This window comes from Ambystoma mexicanum, chromosome 5q (genome assembly GCF_040938575.1).
Source record: "Ambystoma mexicanum isolate Mex_15411 chromosome 5q, UKY_AmexF1_1, whole genome shotgun sequence".
Taxonomy (NCBI): Eukaryota; Metazoa; Chordata; class Amphibia; order Caudata; family Ambystomatidae; genus Ambystoma; species Ambystoma mexicanum.
In genome coordinates, this window is record NC_090933.1 from 426,260,765 (window position 1) to 426,278,247 (window position 17,483).

The window sequence follows — 17,483 nt, forward strand, 5'->3', positions numbered from 1 at the left end:
GGGTATGGGCCTGACGAACGTTCCTGGGAGCCTGCACACAATGGGCATGCTCCTAGACTGGTAAGACAATTCCACAAAAATCATCCTGAGAAATCCAAGCCCGAGCCCTTCCGTGCGGGGGGGAGTACTGTCAGGGTACAGGGAGTCGTAAGGGGGAGTCATGGCTTAGTGGAAGGCCCAGGGCGCAGAGGAACCAGACACAAAACAAAACAAACCCAAAGGAACAGCCTTCAGCCTTACAGGAGACTTCTCTGTCCCTTTTGCAGGCAGAAGGCTCGCCGGACCACAACTCCCAGCAGCCTCCGGGCCGGGAACTACTTTTCCACTCCCGGGTTGGGAGGGGCTTGTGCACGCGCGCAGAACAAAGGCACGGGGCTTGTGCTTAAGCTCCCGACCGGAACGGACGCATTCTGCAGAGCTCTTGTCGACGGGGATCCCGTGAGGGGCCACGCCCCACGGAACCAGCATTCCGGCCCCTCGCTTACAACAGATAAGTGCAGCAAAACCATTGCGAACGAGCGACCAACCCCTACATGGGAATTAGAAGCGCAGCTGCGGGGGGAGAGCGCGAAACAAGCAGAGGAGCATTGGAATATCCAGTCCGTTGAGGGGCTCGCGCAGGGGGCACCGCCCAGCCATATTACGTCCCCTGCAAGGGGCAAAAGCCAAGTGCCAATCAGCGCTCCCTAGCATTTAACCAGCGCCGATTTTGGCCACCAAGACCCATTACTATTAATGCGTGCAGCGTTTATTTACTAACGTGTTTTCGGCCACGTGCGGCAAACTTTGGCAGCACGGAGAGCATTTCTGACCACAGCCACGTGCGGCAAACTTTGGCAGCACGTAGTGCTTAATATAAGGCCACGTGCGGCAAAACTTTGGCGGCACGATGGATCTTGTTCCCTTTAAGCCACGTGCGGCGAACTTGAGCCACATGTTCTGAACCACTCGCTATTGTTGGGTACTATAAATCTCTGAAACCGTGTAATGTGCATCTGCCAGCACTGTATGTGTGTGTGATGTATTATGCCTATGTGAGTTAACACAGGTCACTAATACCAAAACTCTCTTGCAGCATTGGAACTGCTCCGAGCTCCGGACCTGAGAGTGTGCAGGCAGGAGGCCAGCACTCAACCACAGACCTAAGTGCCTTTTGCATCAAAAGCTATTGTAAAACACTGTGTGTATGTTGGGACGATAGTGCATATGTTACTGTTGTTTTATCCCATATGTTCCCTTGCCTGTCCACTACCCTCTCCTAACCCTCACTCCGGTTACCCTCTGTTCGAGACCCATCCAACCAACAAAATCCTAAGCCTCTTTCCCTGCTGGGGTCTCGGCAGCCTGTGTAAGCTTGTCTTGCAGGTACCCAGACCGCAGTGGGGGTAGTTGGTTCGCGCCAATCCTGCACCTGGACTTTGGAGCCGTGACAATTCTCAGACAATTCCCTTTTCATGGAAACATTCCATCATTGTTCCACTTTACAAAAAGGGCAATTGAGAGAAACCCGAGAGCTACAGGCCTATCGTGCTATTAGATGTGCCGGGTAAAATCTACTCCCGGATTGTTTTGAAAGAACTGAATATCTGGCTCAATTCAGCTAATATGCGTGACCCTTTTCAAACAGGGTTTGTGTCTGGCCTTGGTACCATTCCAAATATGATGGATCTGAATATGTTAAAAGCCAAATACACTGATCGAAATCAAAACTTATATATGGCTTTTGTTGATTTTCGCAGTGCATTCCACTCCGTTGATCACAATCTGCTTTTTTCCAAACTAACTAGGTATGGTTGTCCCTACTCACTTCAAAGAATAATTGAAGATCTTCACTCTAATACAACTGTCCAGATTAGACTTACACTAGATGGGCAGTTATCTAGGAGTGTTAGCTCAGAAAGAGGTGTTAAACAAGGCTGCATTTTAGCCTCAACAATCTTTAACCTTTTCCTATTAGATCTGGGAATTGAGTTTGATAACACAGAAAGTGATGCACCAAAATTGGGAACACAAAAGATTAAATGGATTATTTACGCCGATGATCTTGTACTTGTATCACGGACCCCTAAAGGCCTTCAAAATGTGCTCAAATGTTTAGAGAACTATAGTAGAGCAAATAATTTAATAATTAATACAGAAAAAACACAGGTGGTCATATGTCGAAAGAACAAAAGCAAGAAAAACATCAAACAGTGTAAATGGACACTTGATAAGCAAAACCTTGATGTGGTTGACAACTATAAATATCTAGGCTTATTTTTTCAAGTTGTCCAAGTCAACAAAATAATTCTCTAATTCTTAGCGCAAAAGCTCAAACCCTGGCTTCCCAAGCATCAATTCTAATGCGCAAATATGGAAAGTTTACCATCAATCACATATTGTTGTTTTACAAACAAAAAGTTATACCTGCAGTGTCATACGGGGCCGAATCCCAAACACCAAAAACGAGACAGTACTGGGATCGGTATGAAAGTCTATTCTGGAAATATGTTCTTAAACTACCAAACTGTGCTCCAACTGCTTTACTGAGACTGGAACTGGGAACTTGTTCGATTTATTGTAATGTAATTTGGAAAATGTGCTGTTTCTTCAGGAAGTGCTTGCTAGGTGCATCAGAGAACAATGTGCTGAACACTATTGCACATTACTTACTAACATCAAATGATGAATTCCCTAAATTGTGGTACAATAATGTACTTAAAGCTCTAACTGAAGCTTGAATCCTTCAAAAGCCAAAAAAATATTCTTTCAACATGATTGGATTGTGACTCAAGATCTATGGAAACAATGTGTTGATTACTCCCCTCTTATTTTTCTTCCCAAAAAAATGGACACAATGGAAAAATACCTGCAAAAATGTCCATCACATCTTGTGAGACAAAAATTACTCAGAATGCGTCTAAATCTTTATTCTACACATGCCATTATGGCCAGAAGGGATAGTAAATTAAAACAACATCATTGGTGTCGCTTCTGTAAAAACCTTGAGCAAACTGAGTCTTTAACTCATTTAGTTGTGCGTTGTCCAGGGTTGGTCCATTTATGACAAATGTACTTTAAAAACCAATTACAGCTTTATTGCCATCATTCGGATGATGAAATTTGGGGATTGTTAATCAACAGTGAACGTCTGTCTATATATATTGCTTTAGTCAAATTTCTGTCAGTTGTTCTGTAGTTACATGTTTGTAGAAAAGGTCTAAGAATGATGTTTTTTATTTTTATGAAAAATGTAATTTTATTGTGTATCGATGAACAATGCTGATTGTAAATTACGAGTTATTTTTGTACCAAATATTTGAAAGGTTGAATTTCAGCCAAACAAAAAAAAAAAGAATGTGGCTGCTATGAAGCTGCAGATCGTTTAACCGGTTCTGCTTTGTATGGAAAATCTGAAAATATAGTATGGCTAAGTCTTGGTCCTGCTAAATCTAGAAAAAGAGTTCTCAAATCACACAACGACATAGAAACAATAGCCAAAAATGAACAGCCAAGACATTTTGAAAAACAATTTACTAGACACATACTACCCAAACAGGAGACCACTTTAGAAACCATGTGTCTATACCACATAGCCCAAAACTTCACATACAAAAATAATATAAAACCAGATGAAAATAAATGTAGATATAGAGTGACAAATTGTGAAGGCAGCTTAGTGAAACTTACGAAACAAAGCTTAATTAATCATATCAAATTGTCATCAAAAACTCCCCAACATAAAGAACTATATTACATGTCCCTGCTACAACTTTTTAAACCATGGAGAAAAGAAGAAGAGTTACTAGATATCTATGACTCCTATGAAGACGCTTTCAAAGCAAATGAAAGCACTATAAGCGATGTAAACTTTACACAGTACAAAACAATGTTGCATAATGAACAGCAACACGAAGAAGAACTCCAGGCCCAACTAGATAAAGACACTCCCAACAGTAGTCAACCTTCTATAACAGGAAGTCAAGAACCACTGGGATAGCCACTAATAGCAAATGAGGCATAATTGGCTATGGAAGAAGTAGAAAACACCATGTGTTACTATGAAGAAGATACAGAAGACTTAATTGTACTGCAATCAAAAATGAACAATGAGCAGCATAGCATTTTTCAAGGAGTAACAAAAGAAATTGCACATGGTGTACAACATGAAAATAAAGAATGTACCTGCCAGAATTACAAACCTATACTAATATATGTCAGTGGTCAAGCTGGTTCAGGCAAAACATTCTTAATCAAAATCATCAGTAAGTTCCTTCAACAATTGATAAACAACAAACTGTCAGCTGTTGTAACTGCCCCCACAGGTTTAGCTGCCTACAACATAGGCGGTGTCACTTTACACCGATTATTACTCCTTCCAGTAGAATACCAAAACAAATTAAAATATTACAAACTTTCTACAGAAGCTGCAATGGAACTACGCAGAGTGTTAAAACAAACAAAAATGCTACAAATAGATGAAGTGAGCATGGTCTCCAACCTAATGTTGGCCTTGATTCACCTCAGATTACAAGAAGTACTCAAAACAAACTACGAAGTGCTCTTTGGAGGAAAACACATTGTTGTTTTCAGAGGAGATCTTCAATTGACACCAGTGAAAGGTGAACCTATTTTTAAAATCTTAGGACACAAACTCTGCCGTAAAACTGTTGGCAGCATAGGAAATGTCAACCTTTTGCATCATTTCCAATACAGAGAATTAACAGAAAACATGCGCCAGTCTGCAGACCTCACATACAACAACATTTTAAAAGTATTAGAGTTGGTGTAATACCTCAAGAAGCACAATCAATATTAAAAACCCGGCACATCCATGCACTGTATGGCCATAATTCATGTGCTACTGATGTCATGGAAAAATGAGTACACAAAAATGTCACTTGTATGTCCTTGATGCCAACTCTTGCCAGCTGTTCAAAATTAAATGAAACAATATTGAAAAAAGAAATGCAACCAATAATTGAAATTTGCTCCACAGACAAACTGGACGCACATGGTATGACACTACCTATATGTCAACAAGCCACAACAAGACTAAATACCTTAGAAAACTCTATCTCCAACACAGCTGGTTTTGAGAAAATATTAAAATGACCTTTAAACTGTAGAGTAATGCTTAAACGTAACCTTGACATGGAGCAAGGACTATTTAATGGAGCACGTGGTACAGTTGTTGGCTTTCAAACATACCCACAGGACAACAACTTTCAGTTTGTCAATATTCTCTTTGACAAACTATCAGAAGTAAAAAAGATAGGATGCTCAGCAGCTCGATTCCTTCTTTTCAAAGACATGTATATATACAGAGAGCAATTTTCTCTAACTGTAGCATACACAGTCACCATTCACAAATCACAAGATCTTACCCTAGATAAAGCATTAATAGATATTGGGAACACAGTCTTTAAAGAAGGCATGAGCTACGTAGCAGTATCACGCGTACGTACACTTGACGGTCTATTTCTAATTAACTTTGATGCAAGTAAAGTAAATGCTGATATTCCTTGCATTTTAGTATACAATAGATTACGTTCACTGTATACCCCCATCTAAAATCCTATCCTGTTCCACAAAAAACAAAACGTTGTAAAAGAAAACTACTTCAAACAGAAATGCAATAGCATCTCACTGAACATCCTCCAAAGAGAGTAAAAGAAGCTAATACTTCATCAATTACTACAACCAAAGAAGAATCTACTACTCACAGTAACTTAGCTACTTCTTCAAAGAAGCAAAACACACACTCTGAAGAAATGACTTGGTCCATTCAAATTTTCAAATATAACTGGTGTAAATTGCTAAGCAAATGTAGCAATAAATATTCTATTCCAATTGCCACCAATTGTTGACAACATTTACCTACACAATACAGACCAATTGTGTTTGCAAATGTTAATCCTTCATAGAAATGCAAGCAACAATCCTGACAAAAAATACAGTGTTCATGGAATAAGACAAGAATTGGACTACTGTGCTGGAATGGTGAAATTCACTATAAACTCACAAGAAGATCCACAAGAATTTCTAATGTACTTACTACAAGTACTGGAAAACAAAAACATACCTATAAATTATATCTTCCAGATTTTATATATGTGGAAACATACATGCACTCTCTGCAACAATGTGGCACAGGAACAAATCTCTAATGAACGCTTCGTGTATGCATCCATACCTAACTGTGAATCCGTTCCAATTGAGCAACTTGTACAAAATGCAAACCATGGCAGATTATGTACTACCTGCAATTCAGATAATCGCTCCACCTTACAAATACAAACACATAGTAAATACGTAATACTAATGCTTCTTGGTTACAATGCAGATGGGACCAAAAACAACTGCAAGCTGACTGGATTCACACATGGTCAAGTATCACTTGGTAAGAAAACCTTCACAACAATAGGTATAATCTACCACACAAGAGCCACAACCAATGCAGATCACTACACTGCATATATATATAAAAAGATTGTGGATGGTTCGAATGTAATGATTGTACCATTACTCTAAAGCAGAGATTACCAGCAAATCCTATGAACGCTTATTTAATATTCTTAAAACCAAAATTTAATAACTAATCTGTGCATAAACATTAATAAAACTTCAATTAGAAAACTATAAACAGCTAGAATATGCCAACAGGTATCTAATTGCCCCAAGATTCTGCAACAACCAAACAGATAAATCAATACCACTAAAATATAACAAGAAATAAACAGTTAGAATACGCCAACAAGTATCTAACTGCCCCAATCTGCAACAACCCAACAGATAGATGAGCAACTTGAGAATATACATTTTAAAAAACTATAGCCAGTTACAATTTGACAACAGGTATCTAACAATCTGCAACAAGCCAATAGATAGAACATTAGCCAGAAACAACAAGTAAACACTGAAAACAAAGAAAGAAATGTACTGTACCATAACAAAAAGGTTTTTTTTAATCCAACATGGATTTATTTTTCCTACTTTCCTAGAGACCCAATGATTTAAGAAACAAACAGAGAAACTGAGCAAATTGCACAGTACACTGGTTTGTAAACTACTAAATATGAGGGTTGAAATAAAGCAGACATGTCTATTATGCAATGCAATAAGTCTTTATAAACTACCTACACTAACATGATCTTTTCTTTTATCACAGAAATTGAAAAAGAATATCTGCTCCAACTACCCAAGTCATGAAAAAAATATATCCAATCATAAAAAATCAAACAGTAAGTATATTATATTACAACTTACAAATACTGCTCCATAACACAACCATTCAAGCAAACATCTAACCATACACCACAATACAAAATGTTTACTTCCATGGGTATGTTATACTGCAGTGCGTGTTACCAAACTCTACAATCTTTTTTTTTTTATATTATATTTTATTGGTTTTGTAACATGCAAACACTGGTCCTCACCGGGCCAGAACACAAAAACAACACAAAAACAACAATAATAACGTTCGATGGAATACTTGCTCAAGTAAATCATACAAAATCACATAAAAGTTGTTGTACTAAGAAGAAGAATTCCCTGCTGCCCTGCGCATTCTACATTCTAAGGTGTCATATCAAGTCGGATTTCAAGGTTCACACCACATCCTCCCATCGTTGCCATATCTTGTTCGCTTTTTCGGGGCATCCCCTGGCTTTATACACTCTCCTTTCAATGGCAATGCAAATCTGTACATCGGTTATCCACTGACTTATTTGCAGCGTCTCTGCAGCGCCCCAAAGTTGCGCTATATTCCTTATTATTATTGCAGTTGTTGTCATAAAGCAGTGCTTCTCCTATCTTGATGTTAGGCAGAATCCTGTGCAGTTCCCTTGGGGAACACTGCAAAAAGATTAAGACTACAGGTGTAAGCAGTAAACCCAATTGGTAGCAGTCTGTACCACCCAGATTTACCTGGTAGCTGTGGCTGAGCAGTCAGACTTCTCTCAAGAAGAGTAAGGCAGTATATAGAGTCTACACAATAGGGCCAAAACACAGTGGAACAAGCAAACACTGACCAGAGCTTTGTATAAAAAGTATATAATTATTTATTTAACACACACTTTAGAATATACACTAGCACTCTATATCAAAAGCAAGTTAAAACACAGTTAGATAAAGTATAAACACCTCCCTTGATAACTATTAGACAAGTCAGAGTTAAAACACCACTATTTGTTAAACAGATGTGAGCGCGTAACCTAGATGGCACTCCAATAGTTAAGTTAAAGGGAGAGAAAAAGGCAGAGCATAAAAATAAAACAATTCCCACACTTTTCTAAGTCCAATGCAAGTCAGTGAAGGCAGTATACACTGTAGAGCCAAAGTTCATAGGCCAGGCCCACTTTAAATGGAGCAAAGCGAAATGTGCCCAGGATCACACGGTTTAAAATGCACTAAAAGTCTTTGCAGAGTGTTCAAAAGAGGTTGGGGTGATTCGAGAAGTAAAGGTAGAAGGTCTGGAGCCAACCCAGTCGGAAAGCCAAGGATTTAAGGGTCACCTTTAGCAATCCAAAGAAAGGGAGGCTGGGTGGAACACAGTGCCTTAAAGAGAGAGGAAGCTCCAGCGCGGCAGTTGTTCCTGGCAGTGGATGCAAGTCATGGATTCGACCAGGGGAAGAGAAGATCTCGTCGAGGAGGAACCTTGTAGTCATTGCACTGCCCAGGGAAGAGACCAGCCGCGGAGTTCTTTGGTAAAAGGTTCGTTCCTTTTATTCGCGGTCAAAGTGGTGAAGCTTGGCTATCCAGCCGCCGGGGTGCTTGGCACGGGCGATTCGACCAAGAGACATCTTTGGAAGGCGAAATGGCGAACTGGTTGATCCCACCAGCTCAGAGGGAGAAGACTCTTCCGGCAGAAGATCTCCTCTTGTCGTCGGGAAAGTGGTGAGGTCGTTGCAGCAGGGCTCCACCGGTGGTGTCGTCATTGCAGATAGCTCAGCTTCTTCCCTCTTCGGATTTCTTAGGTCCTGTGGCGACTTCTGAAGTTCCAGTCCCAAAAGCCCTGCTTTTATGCAGAAAAACCCCCATTCAACAGCCTAGCTGTCACTCAAACATGAATAGAGTGTGACTTGAGTTGCTAAGGCAATGCAGTCCAGGGTGCCAATTCCCCTCCCCACACATCCTGTGGAACCCAGACAGAGTGGCAACATTTGGAGGGCTTCTGTGGAGAAGCCCGCCAAAAAGTGGAACAAAGGGCTCAACTTTGGTCAGAGTTACAGAGACGGACATAAACACCATTTTAGAAAAGAGTTCTGGCAAAAAGACCCAACCATGGATTTAATATTAAATAAATAAACCGGCGGTATCTTTAACATTGCACCAAAAAGTGGTGCGTTTAAAATCAATGGGAAAATCCCATAGGAAATATTCCGGTGGAATATTTCGCGTGGTAACCACTGCCACCAGCCAGAAACTCGACAAGGGTTGACTGGGCAGTGCCCCCTTGAAAACAGACCCAGGGGCAATATAATTAACCCCTTCCAGTACTTCCACAATATGATGGTTTGTACTGGTTCTGTTCACAATTTAGGACTAGTAAAGTCAATGGTGACTTTACATGCCCTGGGAGACAGTAGTCAGTCCCAGGATATGGAGTCTATGTTTGGGGGTCACTATGACACCCCTGTGTTACTGCACTGAGGGTGCTGTGTAGCACATACACAAAAAATAGATGATACCCTATGGAGTAAAGGACCCCATAGCCCATAAGCACACAAATAGTCAGAGACATACTTCAAGTCATGCCTAAGAGTGGGAGTAAAAGAGTCTCCCTCTTAGCAGGAGAAAAAAACAAACCCCAAAAATCCAGCAAAGCTGCTGGGGGACTCACTAGGTTTGGGAAATTAGCCTTATAAGAGAATTCTCCCTAACACTTGACAGGTCTATCTCACTGTCTGCTCCAAGTAGTAGTAGCTTAGGGTCCCTGGGGATTGTCTGATGCAACACTCTGGTAAGGATGTTGCAGCATTGCTGCTAATAAAAGCGAATATTTGGGCACTCCCACAATGTATGAAAGAAGGTTCCCTCTTCTCCATGGCAGCGTAGGCAGTTAGGTTCCGTTGTCTTACCCCAATGGTACAAGGCTACCCTCGGGTAGTAGAAAACTCTACAATCTTAATTACATGATGTAGGCCGTGCACCCAAGACTCTAGGCCCTGGCCACAACCACCGCAGCATATCACACCCATAGAATCAAACATTTTAACTTGCTATATGGGCTACTGCATTTTTTTACATTCACGGACAGCCACGGTGACCGCGGACATAACAAACACATCAGGGGCACCTGCCACCTAAACAAATACAGCATTTGACCCATTTCTTACTCCCCTACCCTCCCCAAGCACTCTTACGCACCAACACACTCCCCAAAGTTCCAAAGTTGTATTTCTCCCCGTTCGTCGCTGCGCTGTCCGTGGATGTCCGCGGATGTCCGCGGATCCAAGATGGAGGGCGCATCAAAACAATACGACGCACCTCACGCTTCATTCCAGCCAATCAGCCGCGGACATGACCCAAGCCGATTAGCCAATAGGTGTCCTGTCCACGGAGCGAACAGGGAAGTGTGTCCTGTTCGCTCCGTGACCTACTTTTTGGTTGTTTTAAAAATAACTACTGGACGGATTTTCTCCAAATTTACAAAAGCATGCTTTCGGGAAGCTGCTGCTCCTGCCGCAAATTTGGTGAAAATCTGTCCAGTGGTTTGGGCTGTAGGTGTGAGCAAAGTTTTTTCCCCATTCAGTCTATGGGGAAAAAAGAAATTTTGGACCCCCCCTGTAACTTTGCCCCCCCCTTGACCAAACCTCACCAAACTGAAAAAAATCAGAGTGGGCCATATACTGCGGCTTATAAATTTGCTCCCCCTAGAGGAATCCTCACCAGAAAGTATATGCCCGACTCTGAATTGTTTCACCAAGTTGGGCGAGGTTTCGTGTATGGGGTGCAAAGTTATAGGGGGGTCCCAAATTTTATTTTTTTCCATATACTGAATGGGGAAAAACTTTGCGCACGGCTACAGCCTGAATGGCCGGACTGATTTTCACCAAATTTGTGGCAGGAGCGGGGGCTTTGGTCAGACAGCATGCTTTTGTGTGTTTGGTGGTAATCCGACCAGTAATTTATTTGCAAAATACTGAAATGTACATCCCAAAAAATTAGTGATATCTGGGTCCGCACCACGCACCCTTTTCCCTGTTCGCTCCATGGACCGAAGTCTCATTGGCCTGCGGTACAGCGTGCTGTCAATGAACAGTGGACGTGGCCGGTGATTGCCTGGAGAGAAGCGTGCTGTGCGTCAAAGTTTTCCGGAAACACCACCATGGTGTATCGGAGGATAGTTTTGCAGTTTGTGTGCAAGGCTCTAAGCTATTGTGTGCATGGCTGGGCCTCTTGTACGTAGCAGTGTGCATACTAAAATGTGTCATATCTGGCTCCGCTCCGCCTCCCATTTACCTGTTCACAGCGCAGTCAAAACATTGATTGAACTGCAGTGTGCGGTGACGGGATGTGTGAAAAGTGTTCCATGACGACAGTATGTTGTATCGGAGGACAATGTAGCGGCAAAAGGATCTGAAAAACATAGTGTATGGCATCTGGTGGTGGGACGAAGGGATGGAAAGGGTGCAGAAGCGAGAAGAGCTTCACGTGATATATATCATTATGCAAGAAGACAGAGGTCTGCCAGCGCTATCCGTCCATGCTCCGCCAATGTGAAAATACCTCAACAGGCAACTATCTTGTGTGGTCATTGTAGGCAGCCTGTGTTATGGCATGCGAGCAGCAGTAACAATGTCTTTCTGTCATGAGTGGTAGCAGGCATATTTGCCGAAGGGGAGTGCATTCCACTACACATGAGGATTTAAACATAGTGTGTACTATGATGTGCTGTGTGAGGTAAGTCGGTAGCCCCTTGGATGCATGGCTGCAGCCCTAGCACAGATAATGATGCACACTGGTTGAAAAGGTATGGCCACTGGTTGAAAGTAGGTGCCACATTGTTGCTTATTTTGTACTATTTGGCTGCAGTGCACACAATGATGGTTGCATGTGTGTGATGATTGGTAGAACAACCTACAGTTGTCGGTGTATGGGTGGAGATGGTGCAGTGACCAGTCGTGCAGTGTGTCCAATGGGTGTATTAAGGAAATAGTGTACATATGGAGGAGATCCCAGTGCAAATGTTGGTTCTACCTGCTTGCATAGTGTCGATTGCGCAGATTAATAAGTGAATGCAGTAGAGTAGGCACCATTGGTTCTATTTACGTACTACAGTGGTGGGAGCAGGCTCAATGTTGTGAAGATTGTCTTGTTTGGTTGGAATGCTTATAATGCTTTGTGATTGGAAGTGGGTAGTGGTGCCAAGCACAGCAAGATGTTTCTGCATTACTGTAGGTGGAACATGTGTTTTTGTGTCCCTGCTTTATGGTGTGGCGGTTGGGTGGAAGTGCTGGTGCGTATGTTGCCTTTGTGATTCATGGCACATGCGTAGTTGGTTGCCTGCATGCTCTGTTATGTTGTGGTGAGTGTGGACTAGACATAGACTGTTGGGTGTATGGCCGAAGGCGGTGGGCCGTAGTCCATGCACCCGACAGCCCAGGCCTTCATCATAGCCTCCACAATACAATGATGTAGTTGTTAATGTACATGCTTTTGGAGTTGGTGAGTAGCACACAATGGTTGCGGAGGACATTGTGCACTTGGGGAAACAAGAAGTGAGCTGCTATGCGTACATTTACCATATGGTGTACATCATTGCCCCTGTTGCACAATAGGGAGCCACATGTCACCATGTGCGTTTGCTATGGGTAGGCCCTTATAAGACCCTTGCTTGAGGAAGTGTTTTACCACAGCCTAGGCCTTCATCACAACCTCCACAATATAAGGCAGCAATGCAGTTGTTATTGTGCATGTATTTGGAGTTGGTGAGAAGCACACAATGGTTGCGGCGGACATTGTGCACTTGGTGGAACAACACAAGTGAGCTGCTATGCGTATATTACTATACGGTGTACATCATTGCCCCTGTTGCACAATAGGGAGCCACATGTCACCACGTGCATTTGCTATGGGTAAGCCCTTATAAGACCTTTGCTTTAGGAAGTGTTTTACCACATTGCCCCATGAAAGGAAGTCATCAGCATTAGAAAGTTGCAATCTGGACAATGTACACAGCCACTCACATACCGTTCTGCACAGGCAACGTAATGTAATTGAGCCATGTATGTAAAGATGTGTCCACGGTGAAAGTTGGCAGGTGCATTTGCCGATGGGGCCTGCATTACATATGACATGAGAAGTAAAACATAGGTTGTACTAGGGTGTGCAGTGTGTGCTGAGGCCCAGCGGTCAGTGATGGTAGAGCAATGGCACAAGGGGAGAACAATGGAGAGCACATGAAACATCCAATGTACACTGCAATACAGTGTGTTGCGTTTTTTAAAATGTTGCTTTTATGGCTGTGGGGATTGGTTGCAATTCTTACACTGTGTAGTATATGCCTGGACCTGATGGAGCGACGACTTCTCCAGTGTGTCCTGTGGGAGAAGTGGTGAAGTAGAGGATGCTTAGAAGTGGCTAGGGGTGACCTGCATGTACCTGTCCACTTGTTCACCTGCATAACTATGTTATGTTGAGCTGGGTGTGGCCAAGGGCTACACTGTTGGGTGTATGACAAAAGCCTGTAGACCATAGACCAGTGATTGAAGAGGGTAGGCCTGCTCCATAGAACACCACTGTAACGCTGGCATGCACTTTTAAGTATGCATGTCTCTGATGGTGGTGATGTTGAAAAAATTGTTGTGCAGGACCTTGTAGACATGATTGAACAGCACAAGTGACCTGATATGCGTCCGGTACCATATGGTACCCATTATGCCACCACCCTCTACATTAGGGAGCCACATGGCGCTATTTGCGGTTGCCATGAGTTGTACTTTGCACCACCCATCATATGTTACATTTGTGGATTGTGGTATGTGGGAAATGTTCCCTTTCATGAGGCTATTATGTTGTGCTGGGTGTAGGTAAGGCCTACAGTATTGGGTACATGGCCAAGGGCTGTAGGTCATTGGTTATGCACCCAGGAGCCTACCTCTTGACGACGGGTAGCACGCCATACTACAGCCATGCAGAGTTGCATCTGTTTCTCTCCGCGGATGGTGACCTTTGAATAATGGGTGCAGAAAGCATTTTACACTTGGTGGAACAACTAAAGTGAGGTGCTATGCGTTCACGAGAACATGGTGTGGGAAATTGCACGCGTTGCACATTAGGGTGTAATTTGCCCACAGCTAGAGGTCAGGAGATGTTTTATAAACAGAAGCATGTGTGCCTTTAAGTGCAGTGCTGGGATGTTCTGCACCGACTATGACAACATTAAGGAGCAAGATTTGCAGTGGGTCCAAGGAAATGGAATTTGTTTGACCTCCAATGGCAATGCTGTTTTGTTTGCCACTCTGCACGCAGCATTAAATACAATCCTGTAGAACTGTAAGAGAAGTGTTGACGTTCATCCCGTACAAATGTGAGAAGGAGAAGGGAACAGAGACACATCGAAAGACATAAAGAACAAAATAAATGTGTAAGCAAGCATGTACATAACAAAAACAGGACAACAAAAACCCCAAAAACCCCTTTTCTTTTCTGAGACAGTAATAAAGACCCAGCCTCTTATCCTGTTTTACATTTACAACCTCAGCCCAATCCTCACCCCCTCCCTACCACAAAAACTCAGCAGTTTACGCTGTACTTTCACGCTTTCACATGCAACATCCAGCCATTTTCTGGATGGGAGCCATGGAAAGGAAACTGTGGAGCGAAAAACACTGTTTATAAGGTTGGTGGGTCAGGTGTGTACTTAAACAGTGTGCCAGAAGGTCTATTTGCACAACAAAGTGCAGAAGGCTATGGTGGAAGTGAGCAATGTAAGGAGCAGGAACCCATGGGTGTATGCATCAACTGTATGTATTTCTTTGAAGTTAGTAACATGCAAGGTGAGCTGCGTGTGCCCAGTATTTTTTTAAAAGTGTGCAGTAAGTGGGGTAGTGCATAAAACAAAAAACAACTTTGGAGTGTACACGGTGAGTGGCAGGCATCCTACTGTTGTGCATGCATTGTGTGTATGATATCATATGATGTGCGATTGTATGCTATGGTATTCGTAATGCGCCTACACACATGTCTAACAAAGCACAACGAGGCAAAGGAGGGCAAACAGAGGGGAGACAGAGACAAAGAACCTAGTAGGACAGGTGTGACTTAGATCACCCAAGTGCATGGGTGGAGGGAGGGGAAGGTACAGTACATGGGAAGAAGAACAAATGACAATAAGTAAAAATATGGGCCAATTGTGCCAAGTGCACGGATAAGTGTACACACGAGGTGGTGGACATACGGTTAGGCATACAGGAAACCGTCCTCAAGTGCAGGGTTTGCTATGATATGATATGATATGGCATTTGTAACGCGCCTATACACAAGTGTTTCAGCACGCTAGAAAGCCAGTGTAGGGGTTTGCCTGGCAGGGGGAGGTGACATGGGTCCAACATCACAGAGTCGTCAGGTAAGTAGTGCAGATTAAGTTTATGTCATGCAGTTAGCCGGGGAGATGAGCAGAAACAGCAGACGCGAAGAGGAAGATTTTGAGGTGCTTCCAGAACCGGCAATGATTCCCCTCAAGTGTCAGCGAGACAAGGAGCCTGTTGCAGAGGGAGGTCGCAGGCGAAAAAGCACTTCTACCAACAACTGTTTTTTTTGCAGAAGCATGTGACCCTGAGGGAGTTGGAGACAGATGAGGGAAGAGCTCACACACGCAGATATATGGGAAGTTAGATTTGAAGGTATTGTGGTCCCAGGGGCAGAAGGCCTTTCGCATAATGCAGAGGCTCACTTTATTCCTCGCAGCCACTGGGAGCTATTGGAAACATTTTAGTGCAGGAGAGATACCATCCCAAGTCGCGCACTCCTCTTGTGGATGCGTTGCAGAGGGCAGAGAGTAGAAGGGGGCAGATTTAAAAAGAGCCTGCTGTAATAGTGCAGCCTACACAGAAGTACAACTGTGCAGAGAGTGATCTTTTGGAAAGTGGCTTTTCCTTGGTACGATACATTCAATGCTGCTATTGATGCCAGTTTTTTACGATTTATGTAGGCAGTGGGTTAGTGGGGAAAACATTTTGTAGCATTGTCGGAAGGAAAGCAGGGAGTTCCTGTGCCGATATTACACTGTATGATATGGGGCAATGAGAATGTTGCAAGCACATATTGCTAACGTGCCACTTCACGGCAGACACCGCGCGCAGTTGCACTTATAACACAGCAATATGCATAGTGTCTAAAAAGTTTTGGTACCTTACATTTGTTGCAATGGGTGCGGAAGTGGATGAATGTGGATGCACACATTTTGCAATCTATTACATTAAATTTGTAGTGGACGTGCTGGCAAGTGACAGTACACTAGCAGCCTGATTTTCTAACGGTACCTATGAAGTGTTGTGCAGCACAGACAGTGTTAGATGGTAACGTCTTGGATGGCATTGGTGGAATCGTGTGTGACCATTTACCCGTACACAATGAGGTGGTGCTGGATAAAATGTAGTGGAAAGGGAAGAAGGAATGCTTCTGCTTTACTGGGGTGCGGCCCTCGCGTTACTTTGGGCACTGCACGTGCCACAATCTGCGCTTTTTACCTTGCTGTCCAATGGACATAAGACTTTCAGGATTAACCAATCAGGTACTGTGGGTGAGGTTCACAGGAAGGGGCATTCAAACTGCTGTACATTATACTCTGCGTAGTGAGGCTGGCTGACATAGTGAAACCCATTGTGTTGCCTTTAGGTGATGCCTTTCTACTCGATCTGCACAAGTATGCCCTAGAAAGAAACTTTGATGGCAATTTTTGGTTGGAGGGAGTGGTCGCATTATGCAACAGTGTGTACGAGCGCAGCTTAGCCGACATGGATGCACTTTGCAAAGACCTGTCGACTTTCGGTAGAGGCGATGTTATCGTCATCCATTACGGTGGTATGCATATGGGTTACATGTCTTGTTTAGGCTTGTTCCGTCAACTAAAGAGGTTGCTAAAGCTAGTGAAGAGGCTTTTTCCCACTGCAAAGGTGCTGATCTCATAGATAGCACCACAAAGAGTGTGGGCCACTGCTCATGGATGTTGTTCTGAGCCAGACGCAGGAAGGTCTCTCATCAACAGAAGCATGAATACGTTTTTTGTCTGTTGCTGGGATGTTCTTCTGCAACAATGACCTCATTAGTTGTGGAAATGCAGAATTTTTCCAACCAGATGGCATTTCTTTGTCACCCATTGGTAATGCAGTTTTGTTTGCCCATTTACAAGTTGCAGTGAAGAGTTTACTGTAACAACGTCAGCACAAGAAAACACAAAATCAAATAAAAAATGAAAAGAAGGTGTTCCCCTAGAAGCATCTATAAAATAAAACCCCAAAAGCTCTTTTAAGAGCCGCCCCCTATAACAAGCT